Source organism: Passer domesticus, chromosome 13 (genome assembly GCF_036417665.1).
Source record: "Passer domesticus isolate bPasDom1 chromosome 13, bPasDom1.hap1, whole genome shotgun sequence".
NCBI lineage: Eukaryota > Metazoa > Chordata > Aves > Passeriformes > Passeridae > Passer > Passer domesticus.
In genome coordinates this window covers 11,472,972-11,496,429 of record NC_087486.1, presented here as the reverse complement: position 1 = coordinate 11,496,429, position 23,458 = coordinate 11,472,972, and the positions used below count along the sequence as shown (strand labels likewise).

At 37.7% G+C, this 23,458-nt stretch overlaps 1 long non-coding RNA gene across 3 annotated transcripts in view; it reads left to right on the top strand.

The window, feature by feature from the left end:
* LOC135279842 (uncharacterized) overlaps positions 1-23,458 on the top strand; it is a 63,566-nt gene that overhangs the window by 19,307 nt on the left and 20,801 nt on the right. The window lies entirely within an intron of this gene.

The following is a 23,458-nucleotide window of genomic DNA, read 5'->3' as shown; positions in this document are numbered from 1 at the left end:
TAAATCTACATATATGTCTGTGACTGATTTTGCTGATTTACAGATTCATGTAGCCAAAACTTTTCAAATTATTTACGTAGTTTTGTGGAATTTATGGATTCAGTATTTCATTATTTTCTTCTAATGAAAAAAAAAAAAAAGTAAAAAAATGCTGTTTTATTTGTAGAGTTCCTGGGCTCTGTCTAGAACATTACTAAGCCAAGCATGCTGGCCATACCTGCTAACCAAACACAAACTGCTTCAGGCCTTATCTGCCCTTATGGCCCATCTAGTTTGTCCCATTTTCATGTGAAGTGGGCATAATGCTTTCAGCAGCACTGCAGGAAGCAGCAGCCAAAACTCCATTTTCAGGTCACTGATAAAAGAGTATAACATTGCACACTGCTCAAGGTATCTTTTCAACATGCATTCAGTCAGAATCTGTTTTTCTCTGAAAGTAGTAGGGCCAGTAGTCTACAAGACCTCAGAGGCTTTATGAAGTATCCAAATCTTGAAAATTTACTAAGTGACCTTTCTGTAGTTTACCTTTAAATTCTGTAGTCTGTATTCAAATTGTCTTTGGGCTAAATTTGCTCTAGTCCTTCCTTTTCAAGTTGAACTGTCTTCTTCCATTAAAAATCACAAAAAAGATCTCACTATTTTCTTTCAGATATTGCTGCAAAAGTCAGAAGCAGCATGTGTGCTGCTAGTCCCCTTTTCAGTACCACTATAAATGCAGCAGCAGTTGAGTGGCATTTGCTTGGCTGGATCCAGTGGCCTGTGCTTGAACTGCAGAGCTCAGCAGCCTTGAAGCAGCCATGGCATGCCATGTCCATTTAAGGGGTGGGGTTTTTCCCCTTTTCCGAAGGGAAATAGTCCACCTCCTTTTCTATGCCCTTTCATTCCTTCATTTCAGATGGTACAGAGGTGCATTTTCCCAATAACATTCCACCAGAGGAAGCCTTTAGGGAGATGAACCCTGTTTAGCTGGTGTCCCCAGAGCATGGCAGGACCTGACACCTGGGTCCCTCCCAGCCACCCCCCAGTCCCTTGGGCTGCACACAGCAGGCACAATGGAGATGGAGGCTCAAGTTCTCCTGAGATGATGGGGAAAGAGCAGGGCTGTGAGATCTGCTGTGCATCACACCTCCTGTTCTGCTCACATCCAGCCAGGGATCTCCAGAACCGGCTCACTCCTGCTGTGCACCCAGCAGTCCTCAAAGGCAGTGCCTGTGTGCTGGGAAGAGCTGGGCTTTGGATTTATCACATTTGTTACAGAAACTCAGACCTGCTGGCATATGGTACAAACAATAATTTTCTTCAAAAATTTCATAACTTATCTCTATGACCATAAAGAATAAAAGGAGGTTTTGCCTTTGAACAACAGCCCCGTGTCCTACAAGGACGGGATGATTCTGTGGCATTGTCAGTCTTAGGAAAATGAAGTCACTTAAAAATACTTTTTTTTTTTCAGTTTTCCCAGACAATTAGCAAAGGATGGTCTCTCTAACATCAAGGTCAGAGGACTAGCCCATATTACCCTAGGCTCTGTCCACAGGGAAATGGGTTTGACACTTGGCAGTTGGACAATGTCCAAACAGTCCAGAAAGCAGCAAAGGCAACAAGCACAGGGAAAGGGCAACACAGCAGAAAAAGAAAAGGTAAAATAAGTACAAGGGAAACAGAGACTGGTGCATGGCCCTGCAGCTCTGTCAGCAGCCTGGCAATGGCTAGGCCTCCTGTTCTCCCATTGTTCGAACCTCTGCTTTCTGAGAAGAGGTTTAGATTTCCCTTCCAATTTCTGTCCTCTGCATTTCTGAGTGAAATGCTCATCCCCTTCCCTGAAGACAGCTAATATTTGTTTTGCAGATTAAATGGCTGTATAACTGGAAAATCTCATGGGCTATAAGCTGGTCATAGAAGTCTGATGTCAGAGATTCTGTACTCCCTTGGTGTCCTGCACATCTGAGCCATGTGTGAACCCTTCTTAAAAGGGCTTGGGCTAAGCCTGCCCTTGGGCCTGGGCTGCCAGGGACTCTGCATTCCCCTCCAACCCAAGGACTGGGAATGACCTACCTGGTTTTTGATTCCACTTGTCTCTGATCTTGCAGTTGTACATCTGGTGATCATAGAATCATACAGTGGTTTGTAATACTTTCATTAACAGCAGCCTGCTAACATATTGGAGAGAATAGAAGCAAAAAAATAAATAGAAAAACAAGAACATTTTGGCCATCAGTTGGAATATTCTACATCTCTAAATTCTTGAAAAGAACAGACTGTTATTTAAGTACCATTTTTCAGAAAACAAGAGCTGTTCTTGGGTTCTTTTTGAAAGAGTAGATAAGTCTGTATAAAAATACGAGTGTAACTGTGGACTGCCATTAGATAATCTTTTGCCTGCCTTTCAGATATTTATGTCCCTTTTTGAGGCAGTTTGGAATGTTTAACTTAAGCATAAAACTTTTTTTTTTCCCTTCTCAGTATGTTTTGAATGAATGCTTTCCAAAGAGCTAGTCTGGAAGCCAGGCATTTAGAAAAATATCTTTGATCCTGAATCTTCTGATGAGTTCCAAAGTACAAGTTCTACATGTATGTGCAGTGGCATGATGTGTAGAAGACTGATGAGATTTATGATACTTTCTGAAAATATTTCTGGAGCTTAAATTCCATTAATAACAAAGGCTTTATACATAAAAATACCATTAATCTCAAACACTAAATGTGATTGTACACCTCCTGTTTCTTTCTTGGTTTTCCTGTTGGAGAAGTCAAGTCTGTCCCCATCAGATTGGGATGGGACACAGGCTGCAGGGATCCATTTGGGAATGTTGGCAGCTGCTGCCATGGTTAGGAGCAGCTCAGCTTTTTCTTGGCCACAGGCTCCTCTTTCACTGCTCTGACTGGAGCAGCCCTGGGCCTGGTCAGCGTTGGGGAGGGCAGCCCAAAGTGGTAGCTAAGGGTTGTAAGCCAAGTTTCCTTTTTTCCCTTCAGTTGTCTTTGAGGGTAAAAAGGCATTATTGCTTACTTGAGTGCTGAAGATTTTGTGCTGGTGGATGTAATGTATTCCTGTCTTACTTCCTTCTGTTCATTCATTAACAAATATAATAATAACAAGAAAATTCAGCTTTTTATAAAGGAAATAATTTTATCCTGAACAATAGACATTCTTACAGAAACGTATTACTCTCAAATACAGTGCAATATTAACAAGGAGGACTGGCAACAGATTAATACTGGTCTCTTATTATATGTTAACATTATTCTGGATGTTTAAAGCGAAAAAATCCTACCCTTTCTGTCATAATACGGATTTCTTTTCTTTTATTACACCCATCTGGAAAAAAATTGGGGAAGCTGAAATATAACTAATAACCTATTAAAATCTCAGCATGGCATTTCCTGGGTATTCAAAATGCCAGTGTTTGCTAAAAGGAATATTTTAATATTCTGCTATGCAAACAAGGTCATAATGTCATGCAAATTGACTTCCAGATTGGAGAGGTCTCCCATTCACACATTCGTTATGCTCCATTTTCATGGATGCTGATGACATCAAAGCTTTTAGTTAAACCCAATGTTTTATTGCAATAGTTCTGCATTGAAATGATCAGTGGGTAATACACCCCCCTAATCACATTGCTTACTGGCACATCAGCAAAATATATCTTTAATATGAATTTGGAGGCTGATGCCTATTGAAATTAATGGTGAAACTTTTGTTGGCTTGATAGCCATCAAGACATTTTCAATAGTAAATGTTACATTGAAATGTCTTCTGAAATGAAAAAATACAGCGTGGTTGTAATATTGAGCAATAAAGCAGAAAATGCCTTCAATAGTGAACTTTGTTAATCAAAGCTGCAGGGAAAAGAATTGAATATGAAATAAATTATGGATGGCTTTTTCCCCCCTTTTTTATTTTCCTAATGCCACATTTAATAGTGACTAGGAATAGAAGAATTGTAGCTGTTGTTGAGGGTTTTGTAGAAGCTTTGGTAAAAGCTGTGTGATTTCTCCATATCACTCTTTTGACCAGAAGTCATGAAAACCACACTGCTGCAATGAAGAGTAAATGAGACTTCATAATTTTGTGAGATGCCACTGAGTTGTGTGAATTTGTGTAGGTCTCCTGTAAGTGAAGTGGAAAGTTGCTTAGAGAACAAATAAAAAAATGGTGATAATTCTTAATTACATATAGAAATTTCTGCTTCAGAAAGTAAATTTAGACCATTTTTGTCAATTGCTACCTGAATATGGTGGGCTTGGGGCATAGGGAAGTACTTTAAAAGATGAATATTTTATTTGAATAGGTTTTGTAACAGTGTGCTTAGCTCTTGCCTGATTTATACCCTAGCCCTGCCTGCTTAAACACATCTGAATTCAGAAGATGTATTGTTAATTGCTAAAAGAAATGTCTTTAGAGCCCTTCTCATCAAAGAGTTCATAACAGATTAACTCTGGTTTAAGTGTTTGAAGGATGTCTGCACAAATGGACAAGTGTTACAGTTCTTTATGCAGATTAATTATTCCTGCTCTGTTTTCCCAAACCCTGCTCTGACCACATACATTTCAATTGCTTTGGGAAATAATTATTCTTATAGGAAAGCATCCCTCAGTATTCCAACATCAAATTAAAAAGTGAAAAAAAAAAAATCAGATTTATGTACTACACAGAAGCTGCGGTGTAATTTGTTTTAAAAAATTCTTTCAAGAAATACTCAAATATTTTCAAAATATCAGGTTGAAATTCCTAAATTTTAGTGATCAAATGCAAATATTGAACAATTACATACATGCAGTTTTCTGGTTGCTCTATTAAAAAGTTGGAAATTTAGATCATTGTCATTTAGAGGTGTTGGAAGTATTTGTGTAGAACTGGGCATCAAAGCTGCTAATTTCATTAGCAAAAAGGTTTCAAAATGACAGATTTGTTCCTTTGTTCCAAGCCTTAGCACTGGTTCTGAAATTCTGACTAGGACTGGACAATACCACCTTTGGTAAAAAAAGCATTATGAAGTGTGTATTGTACAGACCCAAACTGCTGCCTGATTTCACCACAAAGAACAAGAACCATGTTGCAATGTTCAAAAAAATGGATCTTCAGAAAAAATTCTTTGTCTGGTAACTTTATCATACAGCACCATTAAACAAACCCAAACAGTTTCTGTTTCTGATGGTTTGCACAAACTCTCAGCTTTTGATTAAGAAATAAAATGTTCCTAGAAATTGTAATGGTCTAGTGTTCAACAAATGCTTTATTCCCTCTGTACTAGATGCATGATGGCAATAAAACTTTAAAGCAACTTACTTAAAAAAGTTAAAATGAATGTTTCTCACATCAAGGGAATCATTGTAATTATTGTACTGAGGACCCAGTGGCAGGAAATGAATTTCTTTCAAGCTCCAATTATGAAAATCTTACAAAATTTAGAGGCTAGCAAAATGGCCTTCTATTTTGTCTTGAATGGAGCTATGAAAGCAGAAGACTTTGTAACATCAAAAGAGGAAAAATACCAAGAATGCATAGAATTTAGCAAAACTTATAGGTTTGTAAATAAGACTTAGTAAGTAAAATAATGAAAATAAGTGCTGCTTTGATCCTCTCTTGTTTTTAAACCAAATTACTGCAAGGCTTCTCTTTCTTTGCCAAGCTCTTACCCACTGTTTTCTTGTCACAGACTTTTATAGGGACAGTTAGGGCATAAATACATCTATTCTGATGGACACATAAACTGTCACTCATGAGACTCCTATCTCTGTGTGGTCAAAAGTCTGGTGGAAAAAAAACTTATAAATTGTTTATTTATGAAGCTTTGACCTAGAAAAAATAAATTTTGAGTACAGATGAAATAGGTTTAGGAATTGGATGAAATAAATTCATAAATTACACTACTGGTGAAGTTTTGGCAGGCAGCTGCTGCTCATGCCACGGCAGAAGAGCCCATCCCTGGTGGGTGCTGCAGCTGGGGAGGGAGAGCTGGATCCTCTGTGCCACACAGGGACCCCAGAGCATCCTCAAGGCACAAAGCCTTGCCAGGGCCTCAGGGGAGGGCAGGGTCCTTGGGGGGCACAGTTACACCCCTCCTGTTGGCTGACTCCCAGGTAGCACTCTGGGGATCTCTTCATTGGTGCCAAAGCCTGGATTATTTTGTAGCAGGGTGATCCAGAATCTTCCTTTAGGTGCCTCATCTGCTCTGTGAATGAAGTGCTTGATGCCAGACTGCCAACATCAAAACCTGTTTGTATTGGTAGATGGCGAAGCCAAGGAGATGCTGAGCTCCTTTTTTCATTAGTAGGTCACCAAAATCCTTCCAGGTTTCTGCAAATTATCAAAATCTAGACTTTCCAAGGAGATTGTGATGGTTTAGGCTTACCAGAGCTGCCAGTCACAGGCCCTGAGAGGAGAAGGAGTTTCTAAAACTTGAGTGTGACAGACAGAGCACACTGTACTATTCACAGCAAGTAACAGGAGTCCTTGGCTCCCAAAGTTTCTCTACCAGTCTCTTCACTCTTTTAGTTTCTAAATCCTGCCCCCTTCTGATATCCTTGTCCCTTCCAAAACTTAATCTGAGCAAAGCAGGTGATTCATTTATAGTTACAAGGCAAGAAATTGTTGACATTGAAGCTATAATGTGTGTGCTGTGAATAGATCCCAGCATGTATGCAGTTGCATGGGAATTGTATTTAGTCAGCAATCCTCAGGGAAGGTTCCTACAGTAGGGAGCACCAGGAAAGCAATCAGCAGCCCCTGGAAGCTGCTGACAGGGCATTACTTCAGAGTGAGCTGGGCTGGGTGAGAGATGGAAAGGTTAAATGAAGGTGGAAAGGTCAGGGGAGTTGCACTGCAATTTGGTGCTCAGACCAGCTTATTATTGCAAGCCACCATGGGAGGATGTATTTAACAGAGGGTTCAGAATATTATGGCTAGTGTGCTGATTTCTGGATAATGCAACTCAATTCCCCTTTCCCCAGGTCTTTTTTTATTATCTGAATGGAATCCTTAGTGTTACATCCAGAGAAACACTCTTTGCCTTAACTCAGAATTCCTGAGAGGGAAGCATCTCTTGCCAGGCAATTTTCAACTCCTGCTGGAGCAGACTGAGTTGTTTATCTGCTTTTTACTTTTCAAATGGTTAATGATAATGAATTGTAATTGAGAATTGCTTTGGTCTCATTAATATGCATGTTGTCATCCATTTATCTCCCTGTTTCCTTTGAAATCACCTTCTCAAGGGTTTGAAATTATGTTTAGTATTCATTTTTTCTTCCTGCCTTCCTGTTAATATTCACAGGTTTTTATTTTTGCCCTTTTATAGAACTGCATTCTTCTAAATCTTTTTCTGTGTAAGTTTCTGTTTCTCTTTTTTTTATTGTTTCTGTAAGTTTCTTGATTTCTAACCACTCTGTTCTAGGCTTTTGAATGTATTTCCAGAGTACAAATAAGAGTAGAAAAAGCTTCCCAACCTAAAACATTCAGGTATAGCTTGCTTGTTATTAATAAATCTACTGTTGCTGTCTTAAGATACTACTGAAAAGAAGATGTCATTATTCTAACTTTTATTTTGTCTTGAGCAAAAACCAATTATGGAGTAAAAATGTGTTTGTGTGAGTGTTCTGGGTTTTGGTTTTATTTTGTGTTCAAGCAAGAGTGCTTTGCTATTGCTGCATACAAATGAACTTCTGGAGACTCTTTCTTACCCATTCTTGGTGTGTCTCTGCTTCCCAGCCTGTTGGAAGCGAGGGGTTTACACTGAATTATCCTGGTGGGGCCTGGACCTGCATGGCTCATCACCTCCCTGATTCTGGATGAATTAATGAGTCAGCACTCAGGCTGTGCACCTCTGAAAAACAGAGCATTAGGTGCTGCTGGAATGTTGGAGGGTGCAGGTTGCTCACTCTGCCTCCTTTGACATCTCACCCCCACGTCCTTGCTTGGTGAATCTGAGGATCAGCCCTTGGACCCACCCTGGGTTCATTTTTAAAGCTTCTTCATCTTCTCTACTTCCACGAATAGCAAATCTGCTTTCTGAAGCAATGCTCAAAGAAAGTGGGAAATGTGAGCTCAGCTCTGAAAGCCTCATTAGTGTGTTTCAATCTGAGTGATCCCACATGAAAGAGTAAGAGGACTGTATCATTAGTAAGAGAAATAAATTTTGTTCATGATCATTCACAGTTAAATGGAGAGCTGAAAATAATAGCAAATGAAAACTAATATGAAATTGTGTTTATTCTAGTTCTATTCATTCTAATTTTAGCTAGCCTTATGAGGGTACTTTTCAAACATCAGATTTGGAAGAGATACTCCCATCTTTAAGAAAGCCAACAAAATATACATAAAGCAACAACAAAACAATCCTGAATATCTGTAACTATTTTTATGTTACATTGGTGCTTGTTTCCTGAATGAGTTTAGCTCTATGGTTTTAATGACAGCACTTCATTGTCAGCTCTCTTCCCTTGGCAACACAGCTCCAAACATCAACAGTGAGAGCTTGAAAACCTGCTTCTGAGAGCTTCTGACAGGCACAGCTCCAAAGGTGGATTTGACTGTACATTCCCCTGAATTAAAGGGGGGGTCATTCAGAAATATTAAGTTCTTGTTTAATGATTCCCACCTCACTTTTCTTAACAGGGATCCTTACACTTTCTGTACATGTTCACATTGCTCAGGCTTCTGGCCTGCTACCTATCACCAGGATGCTGGCAGAAAGTTATTTGCTTTCCTTTTGTGTTTTCATTCCAGAAGTTTTCCTTTACTTAAGAACCTGCTTTTTAATTTATTTTTTTTAAAAGGGGCAAATTTAGGTAATTTATTACTGTGTGATACAGCATTTTATTCCATATGAGGCCTTTTAGGAATGACCAACTGAGAATTTTAGGATGGCACTCAGTCTGAAAGCAGAATGAAAACTCAGAATGTTTGCTGAAGCTGCCTAAGTCTTTGTTGTCACACCTTTCTACTTTACATTTTTATTAAGTATTTTACAGTCCAAAACTGCAGTAAGGGGTTCTTAATGCACTGTATTTTAGTGGAGAATATTTGTGCTGTGAGTACCAAAACCAGCTGTTACAGGTTCTACTCTGAGTACCCATTTGTGTGCCTTGCAGGGTTGTCTGGCACAAGTCAAGTTGCTGAGCTGTGCAGAACACTTTGACATCTCCATCCAGGTGTGTTTGTGGCCAGTGATGGCCACAGGGCTGCTCTGGCACACTTCCAATGAACAAATAAAGTTCTCTAGGTTCCTGGATTAATGAACTGACTCTTCTCTGAAGTGTCTCAAATTCTGATTGCTGTGACTTGTAAGGGAAATATTTATATGTATCATGGAATCTAGCTTTTGGCTTCAAACACTTCCTCATGTCATTTCTTTGCTATTGCACCACTGCTGAGTTTTTGTGCATCAAATTGATGTCATAACTCCTGTCATTACTTTAGTTAGAGGTTGAGAATTGTTTGACTGTTGTTTCTGGTATGTGATGCTGATTCCATGTGTGCCTTAGTAAGCAAAACTTCTAGTTGTGCCAATTTTCTCTTCTTTCCCAAGTGGAAAATGAGCAGGAGAGTGCAATTGCATAATTAGAAAATATACATTTGTCTCTTCCCCCACTGGTCAGAAGGCAGCTTTGCCACCATGGCTCTTGCAGGTGGAAGAGCAGATGTTCCATAGCTGCCATCCCTACTGCCCCTGAGCCAGCTGGCAGGAGAGGGCCATCATTGCCTCCCACTTGAGTTCACAGATGTCCCGAGACATCTTTACACAGAGGGGGATCCAACCGTGCCAAGCTTGGCTCTGCTGTTCATTCCAACAGGGGAGTTGTGTGTCTGTGAGCTTGTGGTGCTGTGCTGATAAAAAAGCTGAGAACTGTGTCTGGGAAGTCACATGGAACGTGTCAGAGGCTCAAACAGGCAGAGATGTGGATTGTGATTCGTGGAACTCCCATGGAGACTGTTTTTCACTCACAAAACAGAGAAGACAGTGTTAATGTCAGCTCTTGTGTTCCTGCTGCCTAAGTGCTCCTTCTCAGCCCCCAGCAGCCTTGTGCAGGGCAATATTCCACAGGGATCCTCTCCCTGCTGCTAAGCTGCCTCAGTTAGACACCCTGTCCAGCTTCTGGGGTGGAGAGAAAAGGAGGAACAAAAAATTATAAGAAATTTCAGAAGAGAAAAAAGAGCAAGCTTGGAAACATTCCATCCAGTACAGGGCAAAAAGCAGCAAAATGTGTCACCTCTATGCAAATTCACATTAAAGCACCAGGTCATGTAGATGAAATCTTGATTTTGATAAGTAATTCCTCTTTCTGGCAGTGCTGCTGTGAGGAGCTCTGCTGTGATCCCTTGGGCGGGAGGGTGAGAGAGCCTTTGCTTTGGGTGAGGAGCTGGGGCATCTCCCACAGCAGGTACCAAATGCTGCACTGCTCCAAGATGGCACTTCTGGAGCTCCTCATGCCTCCTAAAGGAAATCTGCATTTATGTGACTAGGAAAAGAAAGGATTCTAAAAAAATATCCTTTAAACTATTACAGGGTGAAGGAATCCCAGAGCAAGTCATTCTCCTTTCTTTTTATCCACTCCCAAGCTACTAAGCACTGCAATGATGTTTATCTAATAACTCCATTCTCCTTGAGGCATATTTTCTATTAATAGTAATTATCTATGACTTATAATTTGTCTTGAATTCTCCTTACTAGTGAAGCACTTGAACTGATTATGTACTCCCACTATTAGAATAAAAAATGATGTGACTGCATTCTTAATAACAGCTGCATATAAGTGTGTGCATAAAAATATCATATCTTCTGAAAGTGAGAGGTGTTTCTACCCACAGTGAGGTGGATGAATGTTCACCAATTGCAGAATAAGTGGGATGGAGAGGCTCCTGACATTCTCTTTAACAAGATAAAATGTCTCCTGACATTGACTTGCATGATTTAGAATACTCAAATAATTCTTAGTGTATTTATATATTGTGGAAACTCAGAGAGCAGTGATGGGTTAGTACTAATTGGGAACTTTTGGTGAAATAAACATAAGAAGGCACAGACCCTGATTTGAAGAGTTTACAGTGTATGTAGGGGAGACAGAAACCATTACTGTGAGGATTTCCCAGATGTAAATTCCAGAGAAATCATTAACTTCTCAAGGTCATATATGAGACTTTTAACTGCATCATCAAAGAAATTGAAATGTCCTCAATACTCTTTAGTGCATTTACTGAAAACTTCACTATCTAACTGGTGTCCTTTGGGAAGAAAACTGGGTCCACACTGCTACACCTGAGTCTGGACTGTGGCTGAGAAAATTGTGTGTGTTAGTTCTTCACTTCTTTGAATGTTGGAGCAAATCCACCTCTTGGTTAGGTGAGTGCTATCCTTTGCCTCCTTAAAACCAGAATACAGTTTTTGCTGAATACACAAAAGAGGGTTGGAAAATTCCAGCTAAAAGAGGAGCAGGTGGACTTTATGTTTCTGCAGAATGTGTTATTTTGTAATGGTACAACCCTTGCAGTTCCTTGTATGGTTATTGTGAGTCTATTGGCAGCTCTAAAATGTGGCACAGAGGAGGGAAGTGATGAATTCTCATTTCTTTCCTGTCTTGACTCATCAGACCTTGGAAAATTGCATTGAGATCTGTAATTTTGAATGTCTTATGTCATCTGAGATGTGCACACAACCTTAACCTAAATTATTAAGTATTAGAATTTTCCAGTGCATAGAGTGCTGACTGTCATATTGTGCTGGTGACCCTGCCATCTTTGTTTTTTCATCAGCTAAAAAAACCTACAGAACCCCAAAAAATGCACAAATTAAAAGGCAAACAAAACCTCCACCACATTTGCATTCACCTCACAGGAATAATGTGAAATTAAGTAGTTAATCTTGAAAAGTCTTCTGAAAAAATCTATTGCAAAAAATAATTATGTCGTAAAACTGGACAAGACCAAAATATTGTGGAGTTTTTGAGATGATGGCTCTAATTTTAAGCATTCTTTAAAGATATTAGTGAAAATTGTCTGACACATTGGTCCCAAATCTTTCAAGTTTTATGTTCAGAAAGCCCCTTGTTTCCAAAATGGATGCTAATTTGTCTTTCTTCATCCTATTTATAGACATAATCAATGCCTTTTTTTCCAAAGGACATTGCTTATTCTTATTCATTGCAGCTACAGGTGTGGCAGTGGTAGAAGAAAATTGTCAATATTTGGATGTGCTAACTGGGTGAGGGGTGAACAATGCAGGCCTCTTTGAATATCAATAGGTGTAGAATTCCCATGGGCAGAGAATTCAGTGATGTTGAGCCCACCCAGCAAATTAAACAATAAACATGAATCTGCATTTAACTGTCTTGAACAGATGTTCATCAGCACAATGTGGTTTTTTTCTTATTTTAATCAAGAAGCATAGAACAAACATTAGTTTATTGGCTTGGGGGGAAGCAGGGGGGTATGTAAATCCACACTAAGACTACAACCATTAAAAAGGTAGAGACCAAAAATCAAAGAACACTTCCATTTTCTTTTGAAACAAGCAGCCAGTAGAATCTGAATTGCAAAGTAAACAATTATGTTTCATTTTGTTATAGAAAATAATTCACAACTGAATGTGAGCTCCTATGACCAGTAGCTGCTGCATTTGGTGCTACCTGTCATTGCAATATGTTCAAATTACTGCTATATTTAATACATACATTTAATACATAATCTTGCATGGAACATTAAATTCACATTAATAGTTTCATCTTAAAATGTTTAATGCAAATGCAGGTTTTTAGGATTACATAATGGAAGTTGTATCAGGTGGAAGTAAATCAGATGATGAGAGATTGTAATTAAAAGGAATTCAATGGTAGGCAGAATTTAGTTTTGAAAACTCTCACAATTCTTCTCTTGTGCTTTTGGAATCAAATCAGTGAGCTATGCAGCCAGTGTCTTCCAACACTTCCATATGGAGTTCTCATACTCCATGAAAATAAATGAGGAGGACTTGACATTGCTGAAGCCTATGGAAAATCCCCTATTTTAAGGGCACCAAGAAAGTGGACTGTGTTACATTAAATGTAAAAATTTATTTATCAACATATGAAATAAATTTGCTTCTTCTAAGCCTTGAAAAATTCAGTGGTTAAGTCTCAGAAGTGCTGAATGGAACCAGCAGAGAGATGCTCTCCACTCACCCTTCAGGCTTTGCATGTCTTTGCTAGCAAGAGTAGTACTGAGCACTTTTAATAAGGCCACAAAGTAAAAATTTCTGCGAAAGGTATGTTTATATATGAGTTTCCATAATTATCTTCTCATATTAACAAGTACCTCTGTCAATTTCTCTATTTAGCAAAATGAGTGAAGCCCCTGAGCTCTGTGTACAGTTTTCTGTTAATTAAAGCAGGGCTTTGATACCAGCTTTTGGCTGCTAGTAGGCAACTGCAAATTTTGCACAATTTGCAGGGAAGTAATGAGATGGAAATGTAAGAGCAACAAGCCTAAAGCAGGAACACTGTTCCCTTCACAAAACCCTGTAAAGTTTAGTAACCTGAATTGCTTGAGAATTATTCTCCCAAATAGCATTTCTTTGGCTTGGAAACTTCGAAAATGGGCAGACTGTATAGACATACTGTATTTTGTACCCTCTATTTATTTTTTTCTCATTCCAAATAATGAACAATGCTGCCAAGGCAGTCTTCATAGTTAGTTTAGGATTATCATAGAGTTCATTGCCTGCTCCGTTACTGCAGTGATAGGGAATGTCACCCTACAGAAACATTATATGAGATGGCAAAGTAAGAGGTTATTCTCTAATGCCAGTGATCAAACTTTCATGAATTTGACCTCTTTGGGTTTGGTGGTTTTGATTTTTGTTGGATTTTTTTGTTTTCATTTTGTGTTTGTGATGATGCCCTTACCCTCCCCCCATTTTCTGCCTTTTCTTGGCCTTGAGAGCAAAACTTGAGAAATTACTGTGAAAATACTGTATTTTTGCTGTCCTTATGCCCCCAAACTGGGGGTGAAATGTGCCACTTGTCAGTTATGCTTAAAGGTAAAGAAATATAAAGTAGTAATAATAATAATGGCTGCAGAAAATTAATTTTTTGCCAGTTTACTAGCACTGGAGGGATGTTTTAGGTGTACCTAAACAGAAGCATGAAAAACGTGTCCAAAAAGCTTCACAATTTAAGTTACTTGACTATACATATATCTACATTTAGAAAGTATCACCACAAAGGCTATATAGCAATTTAACAGGTTTAGAAGGAAAATAAACTTCCTTTTTGTTATAAAATTAGACAGGTTTACTTGCTAGAACTGTTTTTGCTTAGTAATGAACTGCTTGTTTAGGCTGTCATGGTACTAATATTTTAACTAGGACAACAAACCCAGCTTGAAGAGCTGATAGCAGGTAGATCAGCAGGTAGCTGATAGATGAGACACAAAACTGCTTTCTCTACCATGACAAATTCATCTAAAGGATCAAGCAATTGGGTTAACAAATGTGCAAAATGGATGCCAAGTAGATAGAAACAAGATGTAAAAGACACTGTAAAGAAATGTTTCCTCAGACCTTCCTCAAAGTGACATTTGCAGCCAGAGAGTTACCCAAGGCACTTTCTGAAGTGAACCACTTTGCTCTTAGCAGTAGAAAAATGACAACTCCATTTTAAAATTTCTCTAAATATTTCCAGAGAGAAAATACTGGTCATAAAGAGACCAAGCAAAGTTAATGGGTGTTATTTAGTCCCAGTTTATCTCAGTCTGATTTGATAGCAGACTGGGAGCTGAACTAGACTGAAAATCAGATGCTGACTTAGAGCTGAACTTTTGACTCATCAGTGCTTCATGATGTACTCAAATACATTTTCATATCCTGCATTGCATAACATACAACCACAGCAATAAAATGAGATAGCCCTGGTGTATTTAAAATTTACAAATATGTTTCTGACAATCTTGTAAGAAATCAAGTAGGGGTTTTTTTTCAGTAAAAGATTTTAGGCATTCAATTTTTTTCTGTTTTGAAAAGCACCTTCCAGCTCTCTTCTCCTCTGCCTGTTCACCTCAGATTAGTCTACACTTTTTACATAGATACTATTTAGAGAAATAGTACTAGAGAGTTTAATTGCAATTGTTGATCCATCTGTTGCATGGTGAGATGTTTTAGAGGTCTCTCAACATATTTTTGTCTGTTACATTGTTCTGACTGGAGACATTTAAATTCTACAATGTCTGCATAATTATTTTATCATGAGATTAATTAATCTGTGCATTCACTGACACATGCATACAACATTATTCCATTACTTAAGTGCACCAACTCAGTAAGGTATTGACCTGAAATACTGTCTGGGTTCCAGCAAACCCTGGCATTTCTGTTCATAAACCAGCATTATGGGCACTTAATTGCATACACTGAAACACCAGATGAACATAAGTGTGTCTACAAGTTACATAAAATTCAATAAATTACAGGGACCTCATAAGCCTTTCAATCAAAACATTTAATAGTGAAAGGTAGAAATGAACTCTTGAAGAAACTATTATGGAAAAGTAGCTCTGAGTCATTTATAAAATATTTTTAAGACAAAGTGACAGCATCAACTTGATGGGAGTCTAGTACAAGGTTTTGTAACAGTGAATTAATATTGATTTACTATAAATATCTGTATTTGGATGCAATCGTGAAGGGACTTTCACAAAGAGTTTTCTTTCTGTAAAGAGACGTGCATTGGACAGGCACTTGTTTGGAATTTGGGGTTTTGTAAGTGGCCTTGGCCTATTTCACAAAAATGTGAAATATCTCCACTCTTTTAAGGTGCCTCTCCTATTTAGAACTTGCTTAAAGGACTGTAAGAACATGAAAACTGAGGAGGTGTGGTGATAATGAAGAAAAGCTCACTGGCAGTATCAGATGTGTCATTTCCTACAGTTTGTGGCAGCAGACAATTCATGTTTTAGCAGTTAAATTGTGATAGAGATTAAATATATGATGCTAATTTTTTCCATATTTTATGTGTCATAAAAAATTAAGGGATCATGTCACTTTGCTCATGGAAAATAATGCTGTATTTAAATAAAAACAGGGATAATTGTCTTTTCCTAAGCCTTTCACTCTAAGGTGGGCATAAAGCACTGTTTATGTGACAAATATGTACTATTAAAACCATGTTAATAGCCTTGGATGTGAATTGGCATTAAATTAGTGGCAAGGTAATGAAAGGTCTGTTTAAGATCTCAAATTGATCTTAATTTGGCCTGTCCCAGTATATGTACCTTCATGTTTTTTTCAAAAAAACAGCATTTAGAATAACATAATGATTTGACTGAATTCTGGACCCAAATAGGGCCATGGGATTTAGGGTGATCACTTGTCTGCCCTTAGCCACATTCCATATTTTGGAATATTTTATTTCTATCTTTTAAATAGCTATCAGGACATGTGCTAGTCCAGCTTCCTTGTGGGAAGGCATTTATGACAATTTAACCAGAGTACAGTGTCCTTAAAATGAACATAGCACATTGGATTAAAAAATAATACACTCCCAAATTATTTGGTTTATAAAAATAAAAGGCACACTAAAACTACTTAGTAGATATTATTTCACTATTTCTAGAGCTGGTTCGTCAGTAATAAACAAATATCATGAATAATGTATTCAGCAGTTGACAAAAATGTCAGAAAGCAGTGATTTGTGTTACTCAGCCACATGTACAAAGACTATAATGTGAAAAAAGTGATGAAGTGGTTGTACAAAGCAAGTTTACAGTTTTGGGATTATGAAAGTCTTCATATTTTGGAAAAGAATTCTTGAGTGCTGTTTTAGAGAATGAGATTGTGGGAACCACGCTTGGCAGAAATGAGGAAGGGATGCTGAGACTGACTGCTGTGGCCTTGAGTGGATGATAGTGGGTGATGGGACAGCCTTGTCATAAAAGCCACAGCAATGCCTGTTCCAGACAGCTCAACAGGTTACAATGGAGTTTGCTGTTCTGTCCATCGTTTTTATTGGATTGAAGTGGAAAACAAACAAACAAAATGAAAAACTGCTGTGCACTTCAGCAACCAAGGAATCTGTGACCCAGCTCGTTTCACAGAACTAGAACATTCCGGGACACCTTCTAAGACCAAAAAACCCTCTTTTGGCACACTAGTTTGATGACTGAAATAGCTGAGGCTGCTTGATTTCACAGTTATGAGAGAATCACAGCCCCAGCTTATCCCAGCTAGCAGCAGCTCATCTCCAATAATGAGGGAGACACTCCTGTCAGGGAGTGTCTGGAACAGAAGACCTTTGGCTGTCTAAATCAGGCTATAACCATTCTCTGGAATTAGGTCAGAACTCCTCACTGCTGTGCATGACTGTCCCCACCTCCTCCTCTTACCCATAGATTGAGCAGATTATGTTGCTGGCACATTGCTGGTGTTTTGTTCATTCTGTTTGTGTCCTTTTGAAAGTCTCTTGACACCCTTGACTGTGTTTTGTATCTTGGCAAAGTCTGGGATGGCTGCCACGCTCCTCTTGGTCCATGTGGGCTCTTCCTCTGGAGGCCACCCCTTTTACATGCATTTTACTGCATTTTTACATGCAGTTTTACATTTTTACATGGCTCTGCTGCGTGGGGATGGCATTGGGTATTGAGAGTCCCATCAATTTTCTTTGTTTGATGTTTAAATTTGCAGCAGGAACTGCTGTCTCAAATTAAAGGAGTTACAACCCTCTGAATTTCTTCATAATGAAAGGCATACCATCCCAGGAATATTATTCTGGATGTGTGTCCTGCATTTTATCATTAATTCTGCTATGAAGTGATCCTTGTACCATCATTAGGAAAGAACTTCCTTGAATGTTACTTTTTTACTTTCCCAACTCTTTTGCCTCTGGGATAAATTATAGCTAACTAAATTCTGATTAATTTCTGGTGGTGTTTTTTTCCAATGGAAAATTGATCTCTTCAAAAAACAAAATTTTTGTTCCCTAGAGAATATTTTCAGGATTTTTTTAAATTGAAAATTCATCCAGTATCTTTAAGGGAAGGTGTGGTAGGGATGGCAATACACTTTGAACCCAAACCTAAAAATTATAGCCAGAATCATTAAAATGAACAAAAGAAAAAAATTTGATAACTAATATTTTGATTTTAATAAAATCACAACTTATATGAACGCTTTGTTTTAATCTGTGCTGATCAAAGTTTCACGGGGAGGGAAGGCAGGCTCATTTCTCTGTCCAGGTCTACATTTAAGCTCTCTAGTTCAAGAGCAACTTCTCCTGTGTGTTTGATCCTCAGCCCTTTTTTTATTTTTTTCCCCTACTGGAGAATCCATCCAGCAGCCTTGGTGCAGTCCTGTCATGCAGATCCAAACAGGCTTTGCATGTGACTTCACAGAAATAAAAACATTACTCAGAATTCCTTCCAGACTGAAGGACCTGCTTAAGAGGGAGTGACACATTTGTGGTGTCACTCCAGGCCACCACAGGCTGACCTAACCTATCCAGTTTTCATTTTACTGCCTAGAAAAGAATGCAGAATAAAATGAGAACTGACAGAGAAAAGCTGTGTCCTGATAATTTCTGAGGATTTTTTTTACTGTCTCTAGAATGAAATGTTTTTCTTTGAAAGCAATGTCAGAGTTGTGCTGAGTGCTTTCTGCTTACCTTTGTTGATGCTAATTTTCATGTGACACCTTGGCTTCCATGGACAATGACATGTCAGGGTAAGAACACTTGGCAGCACGTGCTTGCACTGCACTCAGGTCCAAGTGTTCTTACATTTCTGCTGCTCCAGTGATGTGAAGGAACTCGAAGGCTCCCTGTCCTTCAACACCACAAACAAAAGGCTTTTTGCTCCTTTTTTTCTCTGTAATCAAGCCAACACCTTTTCCATCTTCTCAGCCTTTGAGGAAATGTTAGTGTGGCCAATAAGGAATATGTCTCAGATGGTAAATGTAAGTTTTAATTTGTCTGTAATTGTCAGTGTTCCTTTTTGAAGACCATCACAAAGGACATTTATTTGAATAATATTAATGACCAAACTCTCCTTTGCAGAAATACAGAATAACAAAGTCCAGTTATGCCTTCTCATTTTAGTAATAAAATCAGAACAGTTCCCAACTACTCTTTTCCCATTAGCAACTCAAGACTTTTTTTTTTTTTTTGCAAGAGTATCATGGGAGATGTTTTGAGGTTGCTGCACCTTCAAATGGAACTTGCAGGGAGAAAAAGTCTTAGCTTGCACATCACTGACCTGGATATTTTCCCGGTGATTTCAGAACATTAAGGTGTTCACTTATAAAATTGGTGACTCCACAATCAGCCCACAAAGGAATGATACCTCGTGAGCGAATAAATTACTTTCCAATCTTAAAATAAAAGCAGGCTTTCAGAGTCATGTGGATCTTAACTTGTAGTGCAGCTGGAATTACAAGATCACTTAGCTTTGTTTGTTCTTTATTGGTCCTGAGTAGAGCACATTTACCTGGTGGTTTTAATTTATTTCAAGCACACAATAATACTCCTGTGACTACTTTATAATGAGCTGTTAATGAACAGATCTCAAAAAGTGAATTTCTGCTATAAAATCTGCAGAAGAGAAGTACAAATAGGTCCATTATATACAGAGCTTCTTATTAAGACTGTGTTTCTGTGGTGTTTCTAGCTTTTAAATTCCTACTCCTATGAATGTTTTTTCCTTTTTTTCACTGTTATAATCTCCTCATGCTGGCTTCATAGGGCACATAAACAATGACTTGGGTTTTTTTGTTTTCACTCTTTATAAAAAGTACTATGATCAGCATTCTTAATACAGTATTTAAGGACACATTTGCATTAATTCATGTAATTACTGAAAGTTGTAGGTCATTCTACTTTTTTTAGAGAGCCTTTTTTAAGGGATCTCAGTCTAAATTGATTTATATAATTTCTTTTTGTAATAGTTGGTCTGTATGACTTTAAGTAGTGCAGTACTATTACAACTGCATTATCAATTAGGCTTAAAAGCTGGTATTTAAAACAGCTTATTATATATGTCACAAGTCATTTCCTTTCACTTTGGCCTTCCTCAGTCTGCTTCACTAGAATTACTCCACTTTTATTGTGTTGGAAGTGACTTCAGGATAAAGCCCTTAAAGTAGGTAAGGGTAATGCTCACAGCTTCATTGGTTTAAAAATCCACCCAGCAAAAACTGTAGCTACTATTAAAACCATGAAGTCGGACTTATTTTTAAGTCAGACTTTTGAATACATTTGAGTTACAAGCAGACATCTCATACCAAACAGATAATATTGGATTTTATGTGAAGACTGCACCAGATAAGAATAGTTTACTTATTTAAAAGGAAAAGTGTGGGGTATGTGAAGCATAACAAGTTTGAGCTCACAAGGAATTTATAATTATTAAAACATGAGAATGCACATTAATTACATTTAAGGAAAAATCTTTAACCTTTTGTTCACACAAAGATGTTCCTGGCTTATTTTTTAAAATTTCAGTTCAGTGAATTTTGAATTTTGGATGATCAGTAGCTTATTTCTGATCATTCCTAGTCAGTCTCATCATCACTATCCAATCTTAGCAACAGACTCATCCATGGAAAAAACAATTCATTAATTTAACAACCTCATGTTAAAACCTGTGACTTTCTTGCTCAGATCCCACTTTTTAATCACTCATCAATTCCCCATGTGTCAATTGGGAACACCATGACTCCACCTAGTTTACATCAGGACACAGGTTTTATAGCCCTTAGAAAAGTCAACTTCTAACAGTTGATACTTTCAAGCTTTTTTTAATGTACAGTAATAGCAGAAATAAGTATTCCTTTATTAGTTTTATTTAGTTTTAAGTTATAAAATATTTTTATCTGCTCCAATAAAATGTTATTATAAACAAAGCAGGTATGAAGTGGGGAGAAAAGCCTTTGCTTTAATACTTAAATATGTAACTATGTATAGCCTGGAGGAGGTTTATTGGCTCCTTAAGGCATGTAAAGAATTTAGTACCTTTAAAATATTAGAAATTACTCTTATTTATGAAGGTTAAAATAGTCTAGTCATAACTGAGGCCAAATCCTGTTTTCATGAACTAATGACTCGTTTGAGAACCAGCCAAGTGTGTTGCAAAGTGATTTAGTACAGATGCATGCTACATGGTTTATGGAATTCCTCAATGCCTTGTGTTGTCCTACTTTTTAAATGCATGGGCATAGGGGTTTTTTTCCCTAACTGTGATTGGAAGATCACATGTAATTTGGTTTTGGGCAGGAGTAAGAATTTGTTTGGTTAGTTTTTTGTTTGTTTGTTCTTTAAGGACTCTCAATAAGTATGAAATGCTATGTCCTACTTCACAATCGTGGAGATACTTTGGTTTCTTTGGATTCTTTCATTTCCCTTGGTAAAACTTTCTGGTTTATGACTTGCATCTCCAGCCACGGCTGAGTCTCATTTGTGCTCTGTTACCACCTTCTACTTCCAATACACTTTCCTGAGCTGCTGTGGGCTGTACCAAAGTGCTGCCTGGAAATGAGCTGCAGAGCTCCATGCTGTCCTCAAGCACCACTCCAGCACTGGCTGAGGGACGATTTTACTGAAGCAGTGATGCAGAACACAACTGTTTACTTCTCAAGTCCTACCCATTCTGACTGTGGATAAGGACTTTTTCCTTCACACATTTCTCCATAAAGCCAGGTGACAGACATCATTTATGCAGAGAGTTGAAAGGCCTTGATTGATTACCAATTAGAGGAAAATCCTGCAAGAATGAATTCATTAGAGAAGGCAGATGAGGAATGCTGCTCTTGTCATGAACTGGAAGAGAACCAAGAATGTAATGAACTAAGCAATGACAAAGTCACCTCTGAATTTTATTTGCATATCAGAGAAAGGCCTTGAGTTTTTTACCTGACAGGTAGCAACAAAATATCAAAACACTGGACAGTACTCTTTATCAGGACATTTTCTTCACATTTATAGGTTTTATGCAGCTCCTGTTTTAGCTGCTGGGGAAGAGTACCCTTTGAATACAAGAGTGGATGATCTCAAGGCTGATCTAGTGTGACACTGCATAGTTTCTATGTCTTAAAACTGCTGGGTTCTCATTTGGCTTAGAAATTATAAAAAAATAAGGGGATGGTTAGAGCCCAGATCAAGAAAGATTTATATGTAATTGAAGGTTCTACTTTATTATTAAATAATTCTGTAATTTTGTTCTTTGTTATCCTTTTTCTTGCACTTCTGATCAAGCAGAACATGCTAAAACTGAATATAAACTAGATCTGGTCACTGTGTGGGCTGAAATCAGAGCATCCTTTTAACCAAGATCCATAGAAAGGGAAGTTGGTGTTGAATAATGTGCATCAGAGTGCAACAGCTCAATGTAATTGCACATCTCCTCCCCACAGTGCCCTGTTTCACACATGGGAATTCCCATCCTAGAGCAACCTCAGCTTCTGCTCTTCCAATTGCAATACAGACAAAAATACTGGAAGAAACCCATATCTCTCAATATCCTTTCAATTTGTGCTAAGGAAAGGAATATAAATTATTTATTATGATATTATTTATTTACTATTTATATTTTCTACAGAAATACATATATATATATGCATACAGAAATATATACATATATGTATATAACCTTTTTCTATTTCTCTGCTCTTTTACTGTCTTGCTTTCTTGATTAGTGTTTGACCATAACCAGGATTGCTAAGAAGTGACATTAATTGCAATTAATTGTATTTATTCTAAGCTATAACTTGACATTATCAACATTATTGATTACACCCGTGTCTCTACAAAATATGTAACAGGAAAAATACACATTCCCTTCCTACCATTGAAAAAGCTGAGGAGAACCAACCCTTCTCAGTCATATCCACAGGAAAAGCTCTTCAGAAAAAAATACAAGCAGTCTTTGTGCTGATGTTGAAATGTGTTGTTAAATGCCAAGAGCTACTAAAACAATTTTAAGATGTGATACAGCTTCCTAATCAGGAAGTTACCATTATTTTATACACTGAAATACTACATTTCAAGGATATAGTCACTATTTAGTAACTCTCTGCATCTGCTGTAAAATTTGTATTCAGATTTCATTTAAGCAAAGACCAGATACAAAATTTAGCTCCTTTAGAGTCACATGTTTTACCATAGCTTTTAAATATTTTCATATTGTGCATAAACCAGTTTTAAAATACTCTGGAAACTCTTACAGATATTAATGTACTCAAAAATAGAAATTAGTCAGTGAAGCAAGAGTATAGTTATTCTAAAAAATAACTTCTGGGTCCCTACTGCATTATTTCCTTTTTTCAAAATTAGATGTATTTACAAATTATTAAATATTTGCCCAATATCCATAGTTTAATTTTTTCTTACAACAGTATAAAAAGGCTGAAAATAGGAAAATTTTTCACCACTTTAGTTTGAAAGCAAAATGTAGATAGAATTCCATGCACTTACAAATACATCCAAGTGTGCCAGCCTGCAGCCAGTCAGA